Consider the following 17,217-nt stretch of genomic DNA (forward strand, 5'->3'; position numbering starts at 1 on the left):
TTTTGGATCCTGGGGTAGTGAACAACTGCCACACCTTGGGGTCTTAAGACAGCGAAGGTGTACTTCCTGCTAAAGCTTGGCATCCACTGATGAATGGCTGGGTCTTTGCTCCCCAGCCAGCATCACACTCACTCTGCAACCAAGGCCAACAAGGAATCTTAATCCAGAATATTGATCGCTGTTATGGCAGAGAGAAGGAGAGGAAAGTACATATTACTTTTGGTCTCGTTTCACTTGGCCAAACAAGTCATGAGGTCCAAGATCACTGGGGCAGACAAGTGCATTTACGACTAAATATTTTAGAGCATCCCTTTTGACTCCAATATCCCCCTTCTGCTTCACAGACAGAATTCTATTTCTTAGGATGTAAAGAGACTCCACTAAAATGAAGGGTTCTCGCACTGCTAAAGGTAGCCACCTATTTCTGGTCTGTTATTGGAGAGGAGCTGCACTGTTACTGCCTCATAGTCTAGTTTACCTTTTGTTCTCATGGAAAGACCTACCAACAGCATCCCTGCTTCCTTTTAGAATAATTTTACTTTGCCTTCATGATGAGCCATTCAAACAGGCTGTTCCGTCCTCCCCATGGGGAAAGGTAAACAAGTAAATGAGTCTATAGAAATCAAATTCTCTCTTCTTAGACTCAAAGTTCTATTTGAAGTTAAGTGCCAATGAACCATAAAAATCACTGGAAATTTTGTGTTCATCAATATGGCAGACTAACCAATAGTGTCAACCATCCCTATAAAACCCCTCAATTTCTGGACAAATATCAAGTTATTTTGAATGCAGAGAGGTGACTGCAAGCAGGTAAAAAGAAGCTCTGATGAAAACAATTGAGATAAATGACAACTAGAGCATCGAGCATTACAATGAATACTAAAGCAGCTCTGAGGGAATGAAGAGATGTGAGGTACTAGATCAGTAACAACTACCTATTCCTGGGTTCTAACTCACATACTGGATTCAGTCAAAGTCTTGATCAAACCAGGAGCTCAGACTACTGCACTGAACCAGAGTATCAATTAAAAATAGTTTGGAGATATTCTACTCCCTTTCCTGGGGCAGCAACAAGGAGTGTGGCATTGCCTAACACTTTGGGCAGGTGTAAAGAAGGGCCCTTCAGTGTAGCTAAAACAATTCTAAAAAGGAAGCAAGACTTACCTCCCTGTTTCAAACCTATGACAAAACTACAGTAATCTAGACTGACATCAGAATGGAGAACCTTTCATCTTCACTTTCATTCTTCATATTCCATTAGTTTTCAGTAAAGAAATCAAGAGCATTTAATAGGGGAAGTAGAATGTTTTAATGAACAGCACTTGGATAAATGGATACCCATACACAGATTAATTCGGACTTCTTTCTCATACTATATACAAATTTAACTCAAAATGAAACCAGATCTAAAGATTTAAAACTCTTAGGAGAAGGCATAGGAGTAAACCTTTGTGACCTTATGTTAGGCAATAATTTCTAAAATATGAAACCCAAACACAAGCAATTCAAAAAAGAAGGAGAAAAAACGAGAAGAAGAAGGGGGGGGGGGGAGAGGAGGAGGAGAGAGAAAATAGAAGGTAAGTGAAAGAAAGAAAGAAGGAAAAGGAGGAAGAGGGAAGCAGTCGATGAAATTCACAAACTATAGAAGAAAACATTAGTAAATAATATATCGAAAGTAAAAATATGGGATGGTTTGGGCCTTTGAGATTAGCAGATGAAAACTATCATTTATATATACATTTATCCCATTTTTGTCTTAGAATCTATTTTCAGTATACTAGCCAGGGGTGTCCTTTCCTTTCAAAGGTCCAGTAAGATCATATCACTCCTGGGTTCCAAATCATGAAGTGGATCCTGATCCCATTCAGATGAATAGCAAGGTCCTTGAGATGGTTAACAAGACACCAAGGAACCTCCCTGTTATTCTCTCACTCCTTCCTAACTACTCTGTCCCCCTCACCACCACACTGGCCTCCTTGCTTCCTGAAAAACTAACAAAAATCCAAGCACAGTCTCAGTTCGGTTCATCCGCTCTTCCCAGTGTCTTGCAGGCTTTTCTCCTGGATCACTAAATGTGTCCTCCTACGCCCCTGTGAAGTCAGCAGGTCTTTGTGTGCATGCCACTCCTTCTTCCCTTAAGAGTCAGTTTAAACGTGCAGCCCCCCCTTTCCCTCTGGCACCTTGTACTGCATTGTCTGGCACTGATTTTGTCCATCACCATGGAGCAGAATACCATGTCCTGGTTACCAGTCCCAAGAGAGGACTCCAAACCCCTCTGTCCATTGCATATTGTTATCAGAGTCACCATGGAGGCACAACACAGTCAAGCCCTGGATGGAACGGTGCCCCGCCTACACAAGACAGAGACCCAGCAAAACCAGTCTCCATGGTGGGCGTCGGTCCCCCACGGTGAGGTTGTACAGGTGCCACATGACACACACACATTTTTAAGCAGAGAAAAGAGTGCTCATTTTCCTGTAACCAGGAAAGCTATCCCCACCAAGGGGATAAGCCCTGGCACAGGCTGTGCTCTTTATCTCTTGGTTGGAAAGTGTTTCAGGTCCAGGGCTGAGAGGGGATCAGAGATAGCACAAGGCTGCCTTTTCCTATGATAAACGTATCATATTCTAAAACAAAACAATTATTTATTTATGTTGCTGTATGTGTTTTTACACCAAAGCATAAGTTTTTATAAGGTCACACACTGTTATCTCCTTTGTTTACTATTATTTCTGAAAAATATTGAAGAGCTATTGGCTTGTGGTACAAGCTCAGTATTTTTCTGAATGGACCTGAATTTCCAAGTGTTAATAAGAATATAGAAAAATAGAAACTCAATTACATTGTTATTTGGTATATCAGTTGTAACAAGAGATTTATAGAGAAATTTGGAAAGTTTGGTAAAACTGCAGTCAGTATTCTCAACAACTTAGCAATTCTCTTTTAGAGGGAAAATTATGACAAAGCAGCACTGTTACTGGGAAAAAAATAGATACAACATCTTTTTTTTCAATAGGGAATTATATAAATAAATTGATTTACTCAATGAAATACTATGGACATACTAAAATGAGATCAGGAAAAACCCACATGTATAAAAATTTAAAAATCATATTAGATGAAAAAAGCTAGTTGGATACCTTTACATACTGTATGGTTACATTTATTTGAATGTAAAAATATAAACTATAAATCCCTTATTGGTATCTTATTAATAGCAATATATAATAAAAGACAATGCATGAATGGAAATGCTGTGGACCAACTTCAGGACAGAGTAACCTTAGGAAATACAGCAGGATGAGGATTTAGCGGTGTCTACAATATTTTTTAGAAATATATATTTGAAGAGAAAAAGGTCAAACTATTAAAGTTTATTAAATTTGGTAAGTATGTGAATACTTATTATTTTGTATATTTTTTGTGAGTTTGGAATACTTTGTAATGCAAACAACAACAAAATGAAGCATGACGGAGACCACTGAGTCCCAAAGGCGGTAACCCAATAGTACAATTTTGTGGTTTTCTGTTCCTCCTCCCAGATCCCAGTTGTACATTTCCAGCTGATCTTTCTGAGTCTGGTTCTTAAGCTTTGCCTTTGAATTACCTTTAAGTGCTTTCTCTATTTTTTTAAATAGTTTGCTGCATTTGGTAGGATTGGGTTTTTATTGTATGTAACTCGAAATCAACTATAGTAAATTTAACACCTGGACATGTATACAGGGACATTTGGGGGAAATCTAGGAAAACAAAGAACAGTCAAGATTGCTGTTCAGTTGAGCAGTAAAGCATTGATGCCTCCTCCAACTCTTATTAGCTGTGCGATACTGGGAAACACATTTTCTGCCTCTGCATACCAGAGTTTCACCAGTAAAAAATGAAGATAGTTCACGCTTTGTGTGGTTGAAATATTAAAATCGGTCAATGTTTAAAGAAACTTACACCTGCAAAACAATTAATTAATTTAACTTTAAAGGGAAAATAATAGTTAATCTCCAACTATTTAATTTATAAAGTTTGGTACATTGAAAAGAGCAGGTATCAATCTCTACACTCCACTGGGGAGACAGGTGACATAGACTTAGCTCCCTGGAGACAGAGTTATTGCAGAAGACATAGGTTCAAGTTTTATTCTTGATCCATCTCTGCTAGGGTCTCTGCACCAGGTTTCCTTGATTGTCTGTGGAATGGTCCTTGACATTTATAAAAAAGCTATGGGAGAGAAGCACCAAGGCAGCCAATGTGTGCTAGACCAACTCTGAAGAGTTAATGAACTTACTGGTCCCTGGGGTGTTGGAGGGGGTGTTAAGTGGAGAGTCTAAACAGAATTAAACTGCTCTCCTCAAAACTGTCAAGGACACTCATCAGTAAGAACAAGAAGTTTGAGACAGGGAAGCTTGACCTTTCAGCTTTTGTCTTTTACAAACTTAACCTATATTTAAAGAAGACTTGTCTTAACAGGGAAATACCAGACTCAGAGTGAGAAAACATGTTTTTCAGTCTTGAAACTTTCAAATCCAGCTCTCCAACTCAAAGATACTTGTTATGCTCATTTCTTCTGTAAAAGGCAGGGGGCAGTCATTAACTTATAAGGTTGAAAAAATGGGTCTAAGAAAAAATGGAGGTGAAAGAAGTTAAAGAGGGATACAGTTTCCCATAAATAAATTAATATTCCATTGTGGATTTGGATGAATAGAAATCACGAAGTTTTGAATATGAAGAATGGGGGGGGGGGGGCTCTACAAGAAGAGAGCTAAAGAAGCTGATTTTCTGTCTGGAGATATCCTCTAGACCACAACGCAAGCAGAATACCAAGGAGAGCACAATGGCCCCTTCAAACTGAAAAGACAGAGACTGAAACACAGGGAGGAAGAGGTGATGGCAAAGTACCAGAGAGGAGTGAGCTACACAGAGAAGGAGCTGCCAATAAGGGAAGAGTGTTCTACTCCGAGTCATTTGATGAACATCAAGCTCTACATGGGTAGGGATCTGGATGCCAAATGATTCCAGGACACTGAAGGGCTGGGAGACATACGAATTCCAACCAGCCAGAGAAGAAGTCTTTGTTGAGTATCAACATGCTCAGTAGGGTCCCCAGAAGGGTCATTCCTGACTGACTAAGCTAAAGGAGACCCAGAGTGAAACTATACAAAAGCCACTCTACCAAAGCTTAAAACAGTCTCAAAACAATTGAGCTGATCCACAAATAACCTGCCTGCCTGTCAAAACAAAGTCCAGCACAGTACAAAGAAATACAACAAACTACATCATGAAAAAAAAAATACAGAAATCCAAATGGCTGTAATCAAAACAAATTGCATGACATGAAAAGAAGTGGAAAAAATGACCCATATGCAGAAAAAAAAAAATCAGTTAGCAGAAATAGACTCAAAGAGGACAGAGTCAAAGATGACAGAGATGATAGATAATAGAAACGGGGTTTAAAATGACTATTATAGATAATCTGATTAGATTTAATTTTATTATGCAAAAGTAAACAAACATATGAAGAAGCCTAGTCAAAAGATATAAAGAGAACAAAGTAGAGCTTCTAGTTTTGAAAAATAGGTATCTAATTTAAAAAGTAACTTAAAAAAAATTAAAAAAACAAAAAGTGATTAGATGAGATTATTTGCAGATTAGATACTGCAGAAGAAAATGTCAATGAACCTGAAGTCATAACAACAGAAATTATCCAAAGGAAAGAATCAAAGTATGAAATATTCTATTGTATGTATAACAGGGATACCATAAAGAAAGAGGAGAGGTGAGAGGAAAACATTTTGAAGAAATAAGGCAGAAAGATTCATGAAAACTATACACCTACAGATCCAAGAAGCTCAATCAATATTAAGAGGGATTAAAAAAAAAAGCAAACCAACCCATGTTAATCATAACTGAATTGCTAAAAAACAATGTAAGGGGATCTTTGAAATGGGTTAAGGAAAAATGGGCTTGCTGAGGCAAATTGCCATGCTGTGAATGTCCTAGGGAGAGGAACACATGGCAGGAAACTGCTGTCTCTAGGACACTCAGACCACCTCCAGTCAACAGCCAGGAAGAAGCCTGAGGAATCCACCTTACAGCTGAAAGAAAACGAATCCTGCCTTCACCCTGAGCAACCTGGGAAGGAGACTCTTCCAGTCTCTCCCCATCAAGTTTCCAGATGAAAATCTGATTTTTTAGGACAACTTGACAGTAGCCCAATAGACTCTGAAGGTAAGCTTTGCCAAGACTCCTGACACAGGAAAACTATGAGATAATAAACAGGTGTTATTTTAAAAATTTTATGAAGGTATAGTTGATTTACAATGCTGTGGAAATTTCTGCTATAAAGCAAAGTGACCCAATCATTCATAAAATAAATAAATATATTTATATTTATATTTATACACACACACACATTCCCTTCTTATATTATGTTCCATCGTGGTCTATCCCAAGAGAAACTGGATATAAATGGGCATTATTTTAAGCTACTAAGTGTGTTATAATTTGCTACATCATACAGAAATCTAATATCCCTGATACTTGATACACGAAATTAATGGTTAGAATATTGGAAAACAATTGTTTTTTTTTCTATAAAGACTGAATTTCAAGTTTTATTTTTCTTAGTAGTTTTTAAAGAAATTCACTTTGAGATATAAACTTGTTCACTGATATTTTTGTCTATGCAGTATCCATTCTTCTTTTGTTGGGATAGGGATTACAACTTGTAATGGTTATACAGACTTCAGGCGAACATAACATACAGGTTTCTCTGCTCACACTCTTTTCTCCTAATATACCTCTGAAATGTTAGGTATTATTGTTGTTGTCTCTATTAAGGCAATATCTGAGGAAAGAGTTGGGTACTAATTTTTCTAGTCCATAATCACCAGCCCACCCTAAACTGATCTCCTTTTACATTCAAGCAGAAGTGTATTTTATAAGAAGGTGGCATATCTTTGGTTGCCCTGCGGAAACTTAAATGGCTAAATCCTCTTGTGATGTTTCTCTCTGCACATAATGAGATTATTAAGCAGCCTAGGCAGTCTCTAACCGAGAAAAAAAAAAATCCTAAATGATAAGCCTAAACTTTGTGTTGCTCATTTTGAGTAAGTCATCTCTAATTCATACTGAATGAACAGATTCATAATGAGTTCCTACTCTGGGTCACTTACTCTGTTATTAGAGACACAATGATAACCAAAATACCACCTCAGTCCTCAGGGTGCTTGTAAACAATTTGAAGTAAAAAAAAAAAAAAGTATACAGAAATAGAACACTCTTTCTTGAGAAACATCAAATCATAGGAGAATGACGATTACCTGTTAAATCAATCGGATGAAAACTCAATTGTTGAGTCAGTCCTTTGTATCTAAAACCCTCCAGGGAGTTTTTCAACCCCATGAGAATTGCATGACACACGGCCTTGGTCAGGGCCATCAAGGCTTCAAGATTTGAGGTAACCTTCCCAAGATCACAGAGCTTCTAAGGCACAGACTCAAAGGATTCTCAGGTTTGCCAGCCATCGAATCAATGATTTCGCACTGAATCACGGAACTATGACTCTACTCCATGAGAAAGTGGTCATCGGATTACATGAAGCTTTCAGGCCCTGTGCAGGTTTTTTTCAGGTAATTGTGTCTGCTGCACATCAAGTTTACTTTGAAGAGATAGATTCAATATTCACAAATCACAGCATTCTCCTTTAAGACCCTTCCATGTGAGACCCCAGACACTTCTCCAACAAAGCTAGGTTATTTGAAATTAGCAGAGAATTGCAATTTGGGCTTGGGAACCATGGTGAGCCCATGGCAACCCCTCGCAGAGCGAGGGAGGTCAGTGTTTTAGAGAGGAGAAAGAAGCTGGGAGGGCTACAGTGAACCAAGAGTCCCTGGCTCTTCCCTGGCTCAGACTTGCTGGGGAAGAAGAGACATCTTTCTTCTTCCAGTTGGGCTCTGCCGCTTTCACAGGGTGTGAGAGCTCCCCCTTCTGGTCTCCCAACTCTGTGTATGGAGGTTTCTGTTCATTCTTTTTTTTTTTTTTTGAACAATTCTCACTAGCTATTTTTTTCTCCCATATTATAACAAACCACATTCCTACACTTTTATGTGTTGCATGCATTTTCTTGTTAATCAGAAATTATTCCTCTCATCTTATGACCAAGAAGTTTTTCTTTTACGACCTCAGGTCAACAGTTGTCTTTATCAAATCTTTCTCATCCTCCCAGGTTATATTAGTTGCCACCACCTTCCTGGTTTCACAGAACTTTTTATTTATGTCTAATGTGCATTAATTTCATTATATGGGACCTGCTGTCTTTACAAATGGAGTGAGATCCTTCTGAGACATGACCAACTTCAACTTCCTTGCACATCTAGCCAGGCTTCACACAGTGTGTGCTACACAACTATTTTATGAAATGCAGCTGCAGAACTGATATATATATATATATATTTTTTAGGCCCACACCGCAACATATGAAAGTTCCCAGTCTAGGGGTCAAATCGGAGCTACAGCTGCCAGCTTACACCACAGCCCCAGAAACACAGGATCTGAGCCACATCTGCGACCTACACCACAGCTCATGGCAATGCCAGATCCTTAACCCACTGAGCAAGGCCAGAGATCGAACCCATGTCCTCATGAATACTAGTTGGGTTTGTTATCCCTGAGCTACAACGGGAACTCCAAGACACATATTTTGAGAATTAAAGGCCCTAGACTTGGTATCTGCTCATTTCCTGCCCTTCCACGCCAGGTAAGTTAATTTATCCTCAATAATTTTTTCAACATTATTGTTGAATACTGATTTTCTTCTATTTATTATCCATATAAACTTGGTTAGAATAGTTAAGCTGTCTAGGATCTGGTTTCCCCAACTGCACAGTAAAAATAATACCACTTACACAAAATGCTTATATGGGTATGTAATAAAATCCTTCAGGTTATGACGTGTTTAATAAATGCCAGTTGTCTTATTAGGGCAGTGGATGTGTCCCTGACTGGTATCTCCAGAAGAGCCTACAGGGAGTAGTTCAGATTTCCAGGGAAAAATCCTCTCTAGATAATAAATGACAAATAGAGAAAAAGGGGGGTGGCCTTTCAGACGAAAGACCTGGTTTATTTCCTGCTGTACCGAGTCTTTATGACATGATCTTAAACTAATCGGATAACTGAAAGATATAAAGAAAATAAAGTCTAATTTGTGTCCTTGAACAAGTTTTAAGTGGATAAAACACATCAAAAGAAAAATCTTATTTCTTTTGAAGTATGCTTTAATCAATATCTATATTATTAAAAGGGTTAAATTTACTATTTATTTTTACCCCCAAATCATTTGATTCTTAAACAACTCTCTCTTTAAAACAGCTCATTATTTATGCAGGGAAAAAAGCATGCGACTATCCCCTTATGACTCTTTCAAAGAAATCATTGATTTTTTTTCCAATTGGCTAATTGATTTTAAGCAATTAGTCAGTGCAAGTAACATGTAACTAGTTAATTAGCTTACTATCCAATGCTTCTCTATGCTGCTCTCTGGAGAGTCATTAGAAAGTGAATTTACAATCTTCGATGCATTACAATAGTGACAGTAGAAAAAAGCCAAGGAATTTATATTTTGAAAAAAATAAAAATGTACAAGCGAGAGGTTCAGAAAAATAGACTCTAAATGCTGGTTCTTTAGGAATAATTTGTTTTGGCTTAACATTTTTATTACACAGTATAGAGGGAAGATACATATAACTAACTAAAAATATTCATAATCTTACCACGTATAACCATTATTAATAATCCCATGCATTTTGCTCTAGAACTCACACAAAAAGCACACACACACACACACACACACTCTCTCTTCCATAATAAAAATGTATTAACCCACACAGCGAATTTATGTCTAATGTCCACTGTGCATCCAATACCATGCTTCGGAAGACAAGTATCTATGATATATGATCTCTTGAAAAAGAATGGGCTTGTTCCCATTGTGGTGCAGTGGAAATGAATCTGACTAGTATCCATGAAGATGCGGGTTTGATCCCTGGCCTCACTCGGTGGGTCAGGGATCCGGTGTTCCCATGAGCTGCGAGCTGTGGTGTAGGTCGCAGATGCGGCTCAGATCCTGCATTGCTCTGTCTGTGGTGTAGGCCAGCAGCTGTACCTCTGATTCAGTCCTTAGCCTGGAAACTTTCATATGCTGTGGATGCAGCCCTTAAAAAGAGAAAACAAAAAGAAAAATAATGAAAAATAAATATTAATCAAATAATTATCCAACTAGAGGCATAATTACAAAGAGATAAGCAATCTGTAAGAAATCTATCCATTATTCTGAGAGTGTTTACCAATGAAATATGACTCAAGATATAAAGAAATCTTCCCAGAGAAAGTAGTATTTTGAACTGGTATCTGAACAAAAGGCTTAATCTATGATAAGAATGAAGGAGCAAAGACAGTTACAGCAAGGTTATGAAGCCATGGACAAGCCCCGGAGTCCTTCTGTTTTGAAGTAAAAGGCTTTTCTTTCCGTCTCCCAGGCCTCCCCTCGGTCTCCAAAGGCTGACTCAAGAGTTCATGATTAGGAAATATTGTTCTAGCTAAAAACTGGTTAAAATAGTCTCCATAATGTTATGTCCTGCCTTGGCCCACTAACTGAACTCTAGCTGGCTTTTCACAAATGACTGCTTTCTTGCTTAACTGCTTTCTTTTACAAATGCGTCCTTTTTTAGAGTTACATTTCACCTAGCGTTTTATTTTGTAATTGAAACACCCCCTCACACCCCTTCCGGAGAAAAGGTCAAGAAGCAATAACCCTGAAGACACCCAGAAGCCCCACTGGACGGACTGCCGCCCGACCTAATGACCCTGAAGCGATCTATGGACGGAGAACAACTCAGACACCTTCATCCATAACCCTGCCTTCCGAGCTAAACCTAAGAAACCCCTTGCTCTCCCCTCTCGAGGCAGGTCACAGTTTTGAGGCATTAGTTGTGGCCTCCTTTTGCCTGGCAAAGCAATAAAGCTGTTCTTTCTGCCCAATTCTCTGTCCCTGAGACTTAACTGGTGCCAGTGTACAGAAGCTGTGTTTTCAGCTACGGTTAGAAGATGCAGCCAGAGCTGTAAGCAGGAATCAGACCCCGTAGGCTCTTGTAGACATGTAAAGACACTTGGCCTGCATCCGAAAACCAATGGGAGTCACTGGTGGTTTGTTTGTTTGTTCGTCTGTTTGCATATCAGGAGAGAGACATTCAGCTCTACCTGGTTTTCCTGTGGGAAATATATTGAAGGTAAAATCAAGAATGGAGAAGGGTAACCAAACTATCATGGTTGAGGAGACGCAGCACAGCAGAGTACCTTTAGGGCAAAAGGAGTTGAGGACTAAGTAATTAGATGCATTGCAAAGACCACAAATAAAATCAGTGGGTCTTGGTGTACGAAGAACATGAGGAGAAAGGACGAGGACCCCTGGGTCACCCCAGTGACGATATTCAGCGATGGGAACCACCGGCTAAGGACCAGCACAGAGAAGGGTCGCGGGAACATCAGTCAGCGTGGATACCTTGAGCCACACGGATGTGAAATGGTCAAGGAATGGAAATGGATCTGGAACTCAGAAAGCAGCTGGGGGCAGTCATACAACATAAGGTGTCATCTGAAAAAAAAAATGAGTTTTGAAAATGTTAGTGTTTGGTGGGATGGCCTGGGAGAGAGGAAAAAGCCGGAGAGACACTCATAGGATAATGGACAAGCGATACGAGGAGACACTCACAAGAGGATGAGATCAAACGGCTAAGGAGAATATTAGGAGATATTCATCTCCACTGTAGGTGAAAATTAGAAACGAAAACATTAGTGAAATACCTCCTTAGATCTATCCTGCTGCCAAAATTAAAACTCAAGCTATAACTAAGTGTTGGCAAAGGTACAGGGAAGCAGAAATCTTCATGGAAATGAGCAGATGAAGGCTTCCTACCTGTCAATCAAGAACCATCTAGGGAAACTGAGTGTGCACATGTTCCCTAAACCCAAATTCCACCCTTGCATATACATTCTTGAGAAATTTCCACTGGCCCATTAGAGGGCACTTGTCACAAAAATGCAGCATTGCTTTTGATAACGAAACACTTTTGAGAACCTACCTGTTCGTGACTAAGGGACATAAAAATAAAATGCAATATTATACATAGTAGCTAGAAACAAAAACTAGATGGGCATTTAGCCATATAGATAAGTCTTTTTTTTTTTTTTTTGGTCTTTTTGCTATTTCTTTGGGCCGCACCCGCGGCATATGGAGATTCCCAGGCTAGGGGTCAAATCGGAGCTGTAGCCACTGGCCTACGCCACAGCCACAGCAACGCAGGATCCAAGGCGCATCTGCAACCCACACCACAGCTCACGGCAACAACGCCGGATCCTTAACCCACTGAGCAAGGGCAGGGACCGAACCCGCAACCTCATGGTTCCTAGTCGGATTCATTAACCACTGCGCCATGATGGGAACTCCGAGTCTTAAAAACAGGTGTACAGTAAAACTGGTGCTGTGACAAAGGATAAAGAGTTAAAATACTTTAAAAGTCAAGCAGTGAACAAAAATGAAGTTGTAAAATGTGCTCACTAACTCTGGTAACGCGGAGTTCCCATTGTGGTGCAGCAGAAACAAATCTGACTAGCATCCATGAGGGTGCATGTTTGATCCCTGGCCTCCCTCAGTGGGTTGGGGATCCAGCACTGCCATGAGCTGTGGTGTAGGTCATGGATACGGCTTGGATCCGGTGTTGCTGTGGCTGTGACTGTGGTGTAGGCTGGCATATGCATCTCTGAATCAACCCCTAGCCTGGGAGCTTCCATATGCTGTGGGTGTGGCCCTAAAAAGCAAAAACATAAAAAAAATCTGGTAATATATTTGTCACCTTATTGTTCACCTTCCTGGAAGCTGTTTCAATAAAAGGAGTGAATCAGAAGTCAGATTACAGAAAGTTAAAGAACAAATAAACATAAGGGAATGAACTCGGAAGACTGCTCTTCCAAGGGGTCGGTTCACGGAGGATGATGCAAAGTCAGAAGAGGTGGGTGCTATTCTTCCGATACAGGTGTAGGTGGAAATGTCTAAGGGAAGAGCCTTAGTGAGAAGCAGAGTGGCACAGAGTTGCCATACCGGAACATCTGCTGTGATGGGAGCAGGAAGCGCCCTCAGGAGTCTCCCGTGTCGTTGAATCTATGTCCATCCACACCCTGGTCATGCCAGCTTTTCCGCTGCCAATCTTCCATTTGTTTCAGCAAGTATAGGAAAGGAGGTTATGCCTTCGTTCCAATAAAGTTATGGGCTCACATTCCACTCCTACCTCTCATTAGAATCACAGCCTTGAGAAACCCATTTAACACCGACTTACATTAGCTTTCTCACGTATAAAATACGACTGATGTCTTATGGCACCCTGTCCATGGGGTGCTTGAAAGAAGCCAGCTGATAAATACTAAGAGACATGGCATATAGTATACACTCCCTAAAATTTAGTTCTATTACAGAGTGTTCAACCAAAGAAGCATCTGCTCTAACCCTGGAAGAAAATCTTGGGTTTAAAACAAAAGCTCCTATTGCAAGTAAAAACTTTATAGGAAATTAATAAAGATTTTTCAAAGGTAATTTTGATAATACACAACTTTTGAGTTAGTGCCTCTAGAACTTTATCGTGACTTAATATACGACTTAATATTTAACCCGCCAGATTCTGACGAATAAATGACAAGCAGAGACGTTAGTGAATAAACATTTCTGGATAAGTTTTTTTCCATGTACCACTCAACCAGAAGCTGCTTTTGCTCACTGTACTTGGAAAACATGACCTATAGCACAATGTCCTGTCTTGAAACAGTTACTAATTCAACAACTATGATTAATATCATGAAATAGATTAAACAATATCCAAAAGCTCCTTCTGATATACACACGCAAAACACACACATGTGGTGTTTTTAGGAAGTAGCAGTGATACAAAGTTGCAAGTATTCTGGCTTGCGGAAGTTGCATTTTCTCACATTCAAGTTTTTATCTATCGTGCCCAGTTTATTTCCTCTTGGCAAAAGCAGAAATAGAATGCAGACTCAAGTTGTGACCGTCAGATATGCACATGAGTGACTTTGAGACTTGAGGGAAAGAGGGGGTTGATTCTGATAAAGGGCACTTATGGGTGAGGAGACATGGAAAGGGCCTTGAAAGATGAGAAAGGATTAGATAAATGAAACGAAGAATCAAGGCCTTGCTTGTCACGCTTTACAGTGTCGTGTTCTTTGTGTGAAACTGTTCTGCCTCTTCATCTTAGAACAATGACTGTTTCCATGTGATACACAACTCGGAAGGGGAATTTCTTGATAACACGTGGCCATGCGTAACGAAAGAGGAAACTGGCCCTGCATCAGAGGAACACTGGCGATGAGGAAAGAGGGCGGACAGATGCTTCAGGGTTCAGAACTTCGCCTGTTGGTCATGACAGTACAGATACAAGCCCAACAGTCCCTACATAATCAAGAGTATTTCCAGGGTTAAGCTATCAATAAAAATTGCCTGAAACAAAGACGCATCTTGATAACTACTAAACTTTGGAACAAGAGGTGGACACTTGGAGGAGTTGGCGTTACAGCACATGGGGATAAATTATGGAAGACCTGCGACACGCTGCTCAGTTTGCACTGCTGACTTTACTTCCAGGTTCACAGGCTCAGAGAAACTCTGGTATAGTGAGTCCTCCATTTATCAAGCAGAAAGCACATATCCCAGATGCATAAAGAATGACTCATTATGCTGTTACTATTTAGAATTCATCCCATGGTTGGAAACTCCTATTATAATGAATGATGAAACCAAAATAAATAATTACTTCCCAGCTACTCTTGGCAAGATATGTTGGGCCAAGTACATTTTGGAATCCAATACCCTGATTTTATTACTTATTAATTTGAGAAAGTCATTCGTTGTGATGGTTTTTCCTAAAATTAGTGTTATTTAATATGCCTACTCTGGATGATTTTATTGTTGCTTTTTATACTAGCTTTGAAAAGGGCTGAACTCCTGAACTGCAGGCATCATTTACGGCCTCATGAAAGTAAAGATGTGTAAGCATGACAGTGTCTGCTATGGGTCTTGTATCTAAATAATTGAATGTGTGACTTTTTTTGTTGTTCATCTCCTTCTCTGTCAATGAAATGTAAGATCGGTGAAGGCAAAAACCACATTTGTTTCTTTGCTCATAATTATGCCTCGAAAGCTAGAGCAGTTTCTGGAGTAAAAGCATTTTTTTAAGTCAAAAAGGAAATAAAAGGCAGAAACCAAATATTTTACAAAGCTTTGAATTTCTGAGGGGATGGAGACAACAGCGATGGGTGGGTGGGGATTCTCAAAATAAAATGTTCTTCTTAGGTTAAGGGTGGAGCTATGAAGGGGAGGGGGCCAACTACCTTTACGAGCTGCTAAGTAAATTTTAAGCATAATATTGTCTTGCCACGACCCCTGCCATGCAAACAATAATGCAATAAAATAAACACAATAGGACTCATAGTTGATGTACAATTCGTGTTGTTTTATAACTTTGATTAAGCACTCTATCAGTCTAGGTAACACTGTTCAATGGCTTATGTCATAGAAGTTTCTTACTTCTGTACACAATTCTACACTGATAGTTTTCTGGTTGATAGGTTGCTTTTCTCTCCATGGTGACGCAGGGACCCTGGTCCTTCCATCCTGTGACTCTGTCATTCTAGGGCCTTAATGTCCATCCAGCAAACAGGTGGGGGTGAGAGAAGAACCCCGCCTACTTCATAGAGTCACGTGCCCATGACTTAGGTGCACGTGTTTTCGACGAGAATGCATACATGGCTTCCCTGCCTCCTATGACTACAAGGAGAAGAGAAAAATGTCTTTCTTGTTAAGATAACCACCTCCTAAAGGCAGTTTTACGGTATGGAATTAGCAGCTACCTTCCTTTGCCACAGAATATCATAGTGTTCAAAGCAAGAGTCCTGGTCCCTTATACACATTATCTCCTTTAACCCAAAAAGCAAGGAGGGGACTGGCAAATAAAATTGTAAAGGAATATACAGATACATGTGGAGAAAAAGAGAGGTGTCAAACCACCTCGGTTTCAAAGTTCCAAGTTCCCGTACTTTTCTACTGTACAAAATCCTCCTCTTGCAGACGTTTTAAAGAAAACACTCAAGCTCTACATAAAGCACTGAGCACAGTACCAGGAACATGACAAATAGGTAAATACGTGTCATCTGTTATTTCATCATTGCACATAATCCACATTAAATGACTTTCTTCTCTAGGTTGTCAGCTGCTGGAGCTCTGGGTCTATGTCTCAGTTGTCTTTTTATCTTCAATATACACCATGGGCTTCTTGTGGCAGAACTTACCACATGTCTACTAAAATCTGTTTTTTATTTCCCCTTTTCTTTGGGGTGTGCGTGCGCGCGCACACACACACACACACACACACAGCTATATTTGCATTTTCCAGCTTCATTTGCAGTTATGTCAAGCCCTGTGACTAAACCCTCTCCAGTGATATATGAATGGAAATTATCTGTGCCACTTGCAGGCCTGGCTCATAAAAACACTTTCAACCAGATTCCAGCTGACTGTAGTGGTGATTCGTGGTGATCTGGGAAGCCACTCGGTGTGGACAGCAGAGGAGTTGTTGACTGTTCTGTGAATGTGAGGGGTTGAGTCCTTCCCTGGACTGTAAAATGAGAACTAAATCAAATCCTTATTCTACAAGCATTTGAACTTTGGGTTTATTTGTTACTGCTGCATGGCCTATACTGATACAGTTGTGACCATGGAGATGCTACAAGGCCTAATGGGCTCTGGAAAGACACATAAGACCTCCCTTATTTGCCCAAGGTTAACCTCCCATAAGCAACAGAGCTGAGAATTAAACCCAGGTCTACCTGTTTCTGGATCTGCCCCCTGTTCTTTGTACAGCACTAGTCAGTCTCCCACGCCCTTACTGTTTCTTACACTATGGTGGTTTCCCACAGGACACCTTCTGTGCCCTTCGGAATTATCACGGAGAAAAACATCACTCCGTCGCTAACTTAGGCTGTGGTTATGGATGGAAACAACGATTAGTCTGGCTGGTCTTCACACTGAAATTCTCACTCCAAACTCCTTCAAAGACTGAGATGTAGGCAGACTTTATGTCCCTTCCATTTTATTTACAATACCAGAAT

The sequence above is a fragment of the Phacochoerus africanus genome, chromosome 6 (genome assembly GCF_016906955.1).
Source record: "Phacochoerus africanus isolate WHEZ1 chromosome 6, ROS_Pafr_v1, whole genome shotgun sequence".
NCBI lineage: Eukaryota > Metazoa > Chordata > Mammalia > Artiodactyla > Suidae > Phacochoerus > Phacochoerus africanus.